The sequence below is a fragment of the Triticum dicoccoides genome, chromosome 7B, assembly GCF_002162155.2.
Source record: "Triticum dicoccoides isolate Atlit2015 ecotype Zavitan chromosome 7B, WEW_v2.0, whole genome shotgun sequence".
NCBI lineage: Eukaryota > Viridiplantae > Streptophyta > Magnoliopsida > Poales > Poaceae > Triticum > Triticum dicoccoides.
The window spans coordinates 55481855-55492279 of NC_041393.1; positions in this window are offsets into that span (position 1 = coordinate 55481855).

The following is a 10425-nucleotide window of genomic DNA, read 5'->3' on the forward strand; positions in this document are numbered from 1 at the left end:
GGGTGTTGCATAATCTCATAGTCATAGGAACATGTATAAGTCATGGAGAAATCAATAGCAATATACTAAACGATTGGGTGCTATGCTAATGGAATGGGTCAAGTCAATCACATCATTCTCCTAATGATGTGATCTCGTTAATCAAATGACAACTCTTTCTCCATGTCTAGGAAACATAACCATCTTTGATTAATGTGCTAGTCAAGTAGAGGCATACTAGTGACACTCAGTTTGTCTATGTATTCACACATGTATTATGTTTCCGGTTAATACAATTCTAGCATGAATAATAACATTTATCATGATATAAGGAAATAAATAATAACTTTATTATTGCCTCTAGGGCATATTTCCTTCAGTCTCCCACTTGCACTAGAGTCAATAATCTAGTTCACATCGCCATGTGATTTAACATCAATAGTTCACATCTTTATGTGGTTAACACCCATAGTTCACATCGACATGTGACCCAAAAGGGTTTACTAGAGTCAGTAATGTAGTTCACATCGCTATGTGATTAACACCCAAAGAGTACTAAGGTGTGATCATGTTTTGCTTGTGAGATAATTTTAGTCAATTGGTCTGTCACATTCAGATTCGTAAGTATTTTGGAAATATTCTATGTCTACAATGCTCTGCATGGATCTACTCTAGTTAATTGCTCCCACTTTCAATATGTATCCAGATTGATACTTAGATTCATCTGGATCGGTGTAAAAGCTTGCATCGATGTAACTCTTTAAGACGAACTCTTTTATCACCTCCATAATCGAGAAACATCTCCTTAGTCCTCACTAAGGATATTATTGACCGTTGTCCAGTGATCTACTCTTAGATCAAAATTGTATTCCTTTGCCAAACTCAGAGCAAGGTATACAATAGGTCTGGTACACAGCATAGCATACTTTATAGAACCTATGACTGAGGCATAGGGAATGACTTTTCATTCTCTTTCTATTTTCTGCCATGGTCGGGCTTTGAGTCTTACTCAATTTCACACCTTGTAACATAGGCAAGAACTCTTTATTTGACTGTTCCATTTTGAACTACTTCAAAATCTTGTCAAGGTATGTATTCATTGAAAAACTTATCAAGCGTCTTGATCTATCTCTATAGATCTTGATGCTCAATATGTAAGCAGCTTTACCGAGGTCTTTCTTTGAAAAACTCCTTTAAAACACTCCTTTATGCTTTGCAGAATAATTCTACATTATTTCTGATCAACAATATGTCATTCACATATACTTATCAGAAATGCTATAGTGCTCCCACTCACTTTCTTGTAAATACAGGCTTCACCGCAAGTCTGTATTAAAACTATATGCTTTGATGAACTTATCAAAGCGTATATTCCAACTCCGAGATGCTTGCACCAGTCCATAGATGGATCGCTGGAGCTTGCATATTTTGTTAGCACCTTTAGGATTGACAAAACCTTATGGTTGTATCATATACAACTCTTCTTTAATAAATCCATTAAGGAATGCAGTTTTATTTAACCATTTGCCAGATTTCATAAAATGCTGCAGTTCACTAACATGATTCGGACAAACTTTTAAGCATCGATACGAGTGGGAAAATCTCATTGTATTCAACACCTTGAACTTGTCGAAAACCTTTTGCGATAATTCGAGCTTTGTAGCTAGTAACACTACTATCAACGTCCGTCTTCCTCTTGAAGATCCATTTATTTTCTACGGATTGCCGGTCATCGGGCAAGTCCACCAAAGTCCACACTTTGTTCTCTTACATGGATCCTATCTCAGATTTCATGGCCTCCAGCCATTTCACGGAATCTGCGCTCATCATCGCTTCGTCATAGTTCGTAGGTTCATCATGGTCTAGTAATATGACTTCCAGAACAGGATTACCGTACCACTCTAGTGCGGACCGTACTCTGGAAGACCTACGAGGTTTTGTAATAACTTGATCTGAAGTTTCATGATCATCATCATTAGCTTCCTCACTAATTGGTGTAGGAATCACTGGAACTGATTTCAGCGATGAACTATTTTCCAATTGAGGAGAAGGTACTATTACCTTATCAAGTTCTACTTTTCTCCCACTCACTTCTTTCGAGAGAAACTCCTTCTCTAGAAAGGATCCATCTTAGGAACGAATATCTTGCTTTCGGATCTGTGATAGAAGGTGTACCTAATAGTTACCTATGGGTATTCTATGAAGACGCACTTCTCCGATTTGGGTTCGAGCTTATCAGGTTGAAACTTTTTCACATAAGCATCGCAGCCCCAAACTTTAAGAGACGACAACTTTGGTTTCTTGCCAAACCACAGTTCATAAGGCGTCGTCTCAAACGGATCTTGATGGTGCCCTATTTAAAGTAAATGCAACTGTCTCTAATGCATAACCCCAAAATGATAGTGGCAAATCGGTAAGATACATCATAGATCGCACCATATCCAATAAGGTGTGGTTATGACGTTCAGAAACACCATTACGCTGTGGTGTTCCATGTGGCGTGAGCTGTGAAACTATTCCACATTTTTTATATGAAGGCCAAACTCATAACTCAAATATTCTCCTCCATGATCAGATCGTAGAAACTTTATTTTCTTGTTACGATGATTCTCCACTTCACTCTGAAATTCTTTGAACTTTTCAAATGTTTCAGACTTGTGTTTCATTAAGTAGATATACTCATATCTGCTCAAATCATCTTGTGAAGGTCAGAAAATAACGATACCCGCCACGAGCATCAACACTCATTGGACCGCATACATCAGTATGTATTATTTCCAGTAAGTCACTAGCTCATTCCGCTATTCCGGAGAACGGAGTTTTAGTCATCTTGCCCAAAAGGCACGGTTCGCAAGCATCAAATGATTCATAACCAAGTGATTTCGAAAATCCATCTTTATGGAGTTTCTTCATGCGCTTTACACCGATATGACCCAAACGGCAGTGCCACAAATAAGTTGCACTATCACTATTAACTTTGCATCTTTTGGCATCAATATTATGAATATGTGTATCACTACGATCGAGATCCAAAAAACTATTTTCGTTGGGTCTATGACCATTGAAGGTTTTATTCATGTAAACAGAACAACAATTATTCTCTGACTTTAAATGAATAACTGTATTGCAATAAACATGATCAAATCATATTCATGCTCAACGCAAACGCCAAATAACATTTATTTAGGTTCAACACTAATCTCGAAAATATAGGGAGTGTACGATGATGATCATATCAATCTTGGAACTACTTCCAACACACATCGTCACCTCACCCTCAACTAGTTTCTGTTTATTCTGCAACTCCTGTTTTGAGTTACTACTCTTAGCAAACGAACAAGTATCAAATACTCAGGGGCTACTATAAACACTAGTAAGGTATACATCAATAACCTGTATATCAAATATACCCTTGTTCACTTTGCCATCCTACTTATCCACCAAATAGTCAGGGTATTTCTGCTTCCAGTGACCATTTCCTTTGCAATAGAAGCACTCAGTTTCAGGCTTTGGTCCAGCTTTGGGCTTCTTCGCGGGAGTGACAACTTGCTTGCCATTCTACTTGAAGTTTCCATTTCTTTACCTTTGCCTTTTTATTGAAACTAGTGGTCTTGTCAATCATCAACACTTTATGCTCTTTTTCTTGATTTCTACCTTCGTCGATTTCAACATCACGAAGAGCTCGGGAATCGTTTTCGTCATCCCTTGCATACTATAGTTCATCACAAAGTTCTACTAACTTGGTGGTGGTGACTAGAGAATTCTGTCAATCGCTATCTTATCTGGAAGATTAACTCCCACTTGATTCAAGCGATTGTTAGTACTTAGACAATCTAAGCACTTGCTCACTAGTTGAGCTATTCTCCTCCATCCTTTTTAGCTATAGAACTTGTTGGAGACTTCATATCTCTCAACTCGGGTATTTGCTTGAAATATTAACTTCAACTCATGGAACATCTCATATGGTCCATGACGTTCAAAACGTCTTTCAAGTCCCGATTCTAAGCTGTTAAGCATGGTGCACTAAACTATCAACTAGTCATCACACTGAGCTAGCCAAACATTCATAACGTCTGCATGTGCTCCTACAATAGGTTTGTCACCTAGCGCTGCATCAAGGACATAATTATTCTGTGCAGCAATGAGGATAAACCTCAGATCACGGACCAAGTCCGCATCATTGCTACTACCATCTTTCAACTTAGTTTTCTCTAGGAACACATATAAAACATAGGGAAGCAACAACACGAGCTATTGATCTTCAACATAATTTGCAAAATACTACCAGGACTAAGTTCATGATAAATTAAAGTTTAATTAATCATATTACTTAAGAACTCCCACTTAGATAGATATCCCTCTAATCATCTAAGTGATCACGTGATCCAAATCAACTAAACCATAACCGATCATCACGTGAAATGGAGTAGTTTTCAATGGTGAACATCACTATGTTGATCATATCTACTATATGATTCACGCTTGACCTTTCGGTCTCGGTGTTCCGAGGCCATATCTGCATATTCTAGACTCATCAAGTTTAACCTGAGTATTCTGCGTGTGCAAAACTGGCTTGCACCCGTTGTAGATGGACGTAGAGCTTATCACACCCGATCATCACGTGGTGTCTGGGCACGACGAACTTTGGCAACGGTGCATACTCAGGGAGAACACTTTTATCTTGAAATTTAGTGAGAGATCATCTTATAATGCTACCGTCAATCAAAGCAAGATAAGATGCATAAAAGATAAACATCACATGCAATCAATATAAGTGATATGATATGGCCATCATCATCTTGTGCTTGTGATCTCCATCTCCGAAGCACATCCATGATCACCATCGTCACCGGCGCGACACCTTGTTCTCCATAGTAGCATCGTTGTCGTTTACGCCGTCTATTGCTTCTACGACTATTGCTACCTCTTAGTGATAAAGTAAAGCAACTACAGGGTGTTTGCATTTCATACAATAAAGTGACAACCATATGGCTCCTGCCAGTTGCCGACAACTTCGGTTACAAAACATGATCATCTCATACAATAAAATATAGCATCACGTCTTGACCATATCACATCACAACATGCCCTGCAAAAACAAGTTAGACGTCCTCTACTTTGTTGTTGCAAGTTTTACGTGGCTGCTACGGGCTTAGCAAGAACCGTTCTTACCTACGCATCAAAACCACAATGATAGTTTGTCAAGTTGGTGTTGTTTTAACCTTCGCAAGGACCGGGCGTAGCCACACTCGGTTCAATTAAAGTTGGAGAAACTGACACCCGCCAGCCACCTGTGTGCAAAGCACGTCGGTAGAACCAGTCTCGCGTAAGCGTTCGCGTAATGTCGGTCCGGGCCGCTTCATCCAACAATACCGCCGAACCAAAGTATGACATGCTGGTAAGCAGTATGACTTATATCGCCCACAACTCACTTGTGTTCTACTCGTGCATATGACATCTACGCATAAAACCTGGCTCGGATGCCACTGTTGGGGAACGTAGTAATTTCAAAAAAATTCCTACGCACACGCAAGATCATGGTGATGCATAGCAACGAGAGGGGAGAGTGTTGTCTACGTACCCTCGTAGACCGGCAACGGAAGCGTTGACACAACATAGAGGAAGTAGTCGTACGTCTTCCCGATCCGACCGATCCAAGTACCGAACGTACGGCGCCTCCGAGTTCTGCACACGTTCAACTCGGTGATGTCCCTCGAGCTCCGATCCAGCCGAGTGTTGAGGGAGAGTTTCGTCAGCACGACGGCGTGATGACGGTGATGATGTTATACCAACGCAGGGCTTCGCCTAAGCACCGCTACGATATGACCGAGGTGGAATATGGTGGAGGGGGCACCGCACACGGCTAAGGAATGATCACGAAGATTAACTTGTGTGTTATGGGGTGCCCCCTGCCGCCGTATATAAAGGAGGGAGGGGGGAGGTGCGGCCGGCCCCTTAGGGGTGCGCCTGGAGGAGTCCTACTCCCACCGGGAGTAGGACTCCCCCCTCTTGCCTTGTAGGAGAAGGAAAGGGGAAGGGGGAAAGAGGAAAGGGGGGCGCCCCCCCCCCCCCTTCCTTGTCCTATTCGGACTAGGGGGGAGGGGGCGCGCGGCCTGCCCTGGCCGGCCCTCCTCTTCTCCCTTAGGGCCCATGTAGGCCCATTAACCCCCGGGGGGGTTCCCATAACCCCCAGTACTCCGGTAAAATCCCTATTTCACCCGGAACGATTCCGATATCCAAATATAGGCTTCCAATATATCCATCTGTATGTCTCAACCATTTCGAGACTCCTCGTCATGTCCGTGATCACATCCGGGACTCCGATCAACCTTTGGTACATCAAAACACAAAGACCCTAATTACGATCGTCACCGAACTTTAAGCGTGCGGACCCTACGGGTTCGAGAACTATGTAGACATGACCGAGACACGTCTACGGTTAATAACCAATAGCGGAACCTGGATGCTCATATTGGTTCCTACATATTCTACGAAGATCTTTATCGGTCAAACCGCATAACAACATACGTTGTTCCCTTTGTCATCGGTATGTTACTTGCCCGAGATTCGATCGTCGGTATCTCCATACCTAGTTCAATCTCATTACCGGCAAGTCTCTTTACTCGTTCTGTAATACATCATCCTGCAACTAACTCATTAGTTGCAATGCTTGCAAGGCTTAAGTGATGTGCATTACCGAGTGGGCCTAGAGATACCTCTCCGACAATCGGAGTGACAAATCCTAATCTCAAAATACGCCAACCCAACAAGTACCTTTGGAGACACCTGTAGAGCACCTTTATAATCACCCAGTTACGTTGTGACGTTTGGTAGAACACAAAGTGTTCCTCTGGTAAACGGGAGTTGCATAATCACATAGTCATAGGAACATGTATAAGTCATGAAGAAAGCAATAGCAATATACTAAATGATCGGGTGCTATGCTAACGGAATGGGTCAAGTGAATCACATCATTCTCCTAATGATGTGATCTCGTTAATCAAATGACAACTCTTTCTCCATGGCTAGGAAACATAACCATCTTTGATTAATGAGCTAGTCACGTAGAGGCATACTAGTGACACTCAGTTTGACTATGTATTCACACATGTATTATGTTTCCGGTTAATACAATTCTAGCATGAATAATAAACATTTATCATGATATAAGGAAATAAATAATAACTTTATTATTGCCTCTAGGGCATATTTCCTTCAATATGTACAGAAAAAAATAAGGCAACATACACGTGTATGATTGGGAAACTAAGATGGCATTGCAACAGAGCACTAGAACAACACTTCAATGTAAAAACATGGTATGGTAGACAGATGAAGTACATACTGATGAATAACAATGCATAAGATATTCAGAAGCATGATGTCCAAATTAAGCAGATGGCATTGCGATAGAGTAGAATGACAGTACTTGAATTTGAAAACATGTTATCATGAATGGAATAGGTACTGAAAAACAGGAAGGCGTGACATATTTACATGCATGATCAGCATGCTAAGCACATGGCATTGCAATAGAGTAGCTACACTCCATGACATTATATGCATGTTGTACCCATATCACAGGCCAAGTTAGAGCAAGGACCTTGTGGGGTCAATGGGATTAATCATCTTTCTGCAAGTCTTCTGAGGAACTGCCTTTACATGTTCCATCATACTGGGTATCATTGACATCAAGTTTATTGGCCTTTACATTGATTTGTGAGGTTCTTGTGGATATATCAGTGTGTGCAATTATATCTAACATGCATGGAAGACAACTAGTAGTTAGATTTATATAACGAGTGCATGTAGGAGACGACATAAATAGTAGGACTAGGGTTAACTAGCAGCAACAGGTCTCATAAACTAAAGGGAGAACATAGATGAAAGCTACAGAATATGTATCGTTTGTACTCGAGATTAACTAGATGACACACAAAAGTATTAAAGAACAACATAGGTAATACTAGAAGTGGTATAATACTATAATCACCAGCCGGTGGGATAGCATTGGCTGATGGATGATAACTATGGAACGGCGTTACCTAAAGAATAAGTACCTTATGAACTATGGAACAACGTTAACTCCTGAACAAGACCCATAAGAGATCAACATGAATATATAGTGAAATGTGATAATCTATTTTCCATGCTTAGATGAATAACAAAGCCATAAATTTTGCACACAAGTAAGATGAGGGTACAACCTATCTGGCCGCCATCGATAGGAGTAAGCATCATGTGCTGACTTGTCGATGGCCCTGCAGTTGTTGTGGCTGTCCATGTCGGGCACGCGCATTCGATGCAGGGAACTGTTGAGTGGGGACTATAGCTCCCTTCTGGTGTGTGCTTCCCTTGTTGGAGCAGCTGCGGTGAGTCGGAAGACGATGTGTCTGAAGATGCAGATAACACATAATGTTAAGAATGAAATATCTCTTTGATCTGAAGAAATACACTAAGATATCAATAGCAAGGTACGAGAGTGGTCACACATCTATTGACTGAAGACTAAATTGGGGTCACACGATTTTATTTTATTTTGGTACTGTCCGATCTACGCCGGATGGCTTGATGGCCGTCTTGTGCCTCCCGGCTGACACTATTTGGAATCTTCACCGAAGAGACAGTGACCAACGGCAGAGCAGCCTACCTCCGCCGTCCGTGGCCCCAGCCAAAACCCCGCTCCCCGCCCCACCGCACTACCATGGTTGCGTCGCCCCGGGGCCAATCCACAAAGACTCCCCGTCATCCAGATCCGGCGGCGGCAGTACCTTCAACCCACACAACAAAGATAGCCATCTAAGCACTGCTTCCACGGCGAACTTGCGGCCCCGCACCCTTACATTAGACACCAGCCAACCGGCAGCCTTGGAGCTCCGCCGACTCGAGGGGTGCTTCTTCCCATTGGGAATCGATTGGCCCAGAATAAAAATTCAGAGTACTAACGCCTAAATAAAGTGATTTGAGATGAGGGTGCGACCTATCTGGCGGCATGGTGAAGTAGGCAGGTCCAGCCGCTGAGTCGGTGAGGCCGGTGTGGTTGCAGTGGCGACTGGCGGCAGGGAAACAGCGATGTCGCGATGGTCAACGGCTATGGGGAAGCAGCGCCTGGACTCTGGACGGATCCGAAGTTGGAGCCGCTCCGGCACTGTGAGCAACGGCGAGGGTGAATCAGCTCCGGTATGGTTCACGTGGTCGTCATCGAGGCAGCTCCAGCAGCACGGAGTAAGAGGCACACAACCCAGTGCACGACGGCAAATGGACAATGTCTCCGGCATTAGGGAGGAGGGCGGCTGTGAAATTGGTGCGGTAGGGGACGCCATGGAGGAGGGGCTGAGGTTTCGCGGCTCGGGAGAAGGTGGCTTCCCGGGGAGAAGGTGATTTGGCACCCACGGGGTATGAATGGGGGGGACTGGGAGGGGAGTGGAACCATGTCTCACGGACGCATTTGTCTGAAATGTGAGGGGGAGTTACAGTTCTACCCCTGCCTTTAGGCTTCTCGGCTTGGGTGTGTGTACTGAGGGTCGGGGATAGTAGAGTAACTTGCTTCTCCCCAAATAGTGGGTGGGAGTGATTTCGGGCGAGGAAGGCGTGTTTTGAAATATAGTGGGCGCGAGCGATTTCGGGCAAGGAGAGCATGTTTTGAAATAGTGGGCATGAGCTATTTCGGGCGAGGAGAGCATGTTTTTCCGACCATGGTTTATGAATTATTCGGCACAAGTCATTTCGGCCGAGGAGAAGGCGTGCTTGGATGAAGTTACGGACGGTAATTTCGCGTCTCCCATTTATTTGCTCGGGCGAATTCCACCGAGCGGAGGATATTTAATGGTTCGTTCAAATTTTGGGAGAACGAGCATCCACGTCTACTTTACCAAGTCAATTCGAGTCAAATTTTGAAATATTAGCTTGCCACTTCTTTTTTAGATGGAGAGATGATGCTCGAGAGTAATGTGTTTTTACATGCTTGTTGCTAGTGATTTACTATATGAGAAATAGTTGACCCACTCAAAAACGCGAATCAAACCCAAAACGAAATATCTCGATTCAATGAAATAGCTCGTTCACTAGGTCAAAATAGTGAACTAGATCCAAAATTGAACACCTCAATCGAGTAGCATGTTGTATAGTATTATAGTACTCCATGAACATGTTGAAAGTCAAATTAATGAACTTGTTTGATATATATGCATATATCCGTTCATGTGTGGATTACAGACAACATGTTCTCCAATTTAAATATATGAATGCAAGTTTATATCGAAACATGGCTTATATCAGTCTTTGATGCATAAAATGCAACCTCCCCCGACTCCTGTTCTCTCTCTCTCTCTCTCTTTCTCTCTCTCTCTCGCCGACAATCTTCAATTCTGTCGCACGCATCCGACACAAAAATCTTGTTGGTCCCTCTCCCTTTCTCTCCATCTCTCTCTCTCTCTCTCTCTCTCT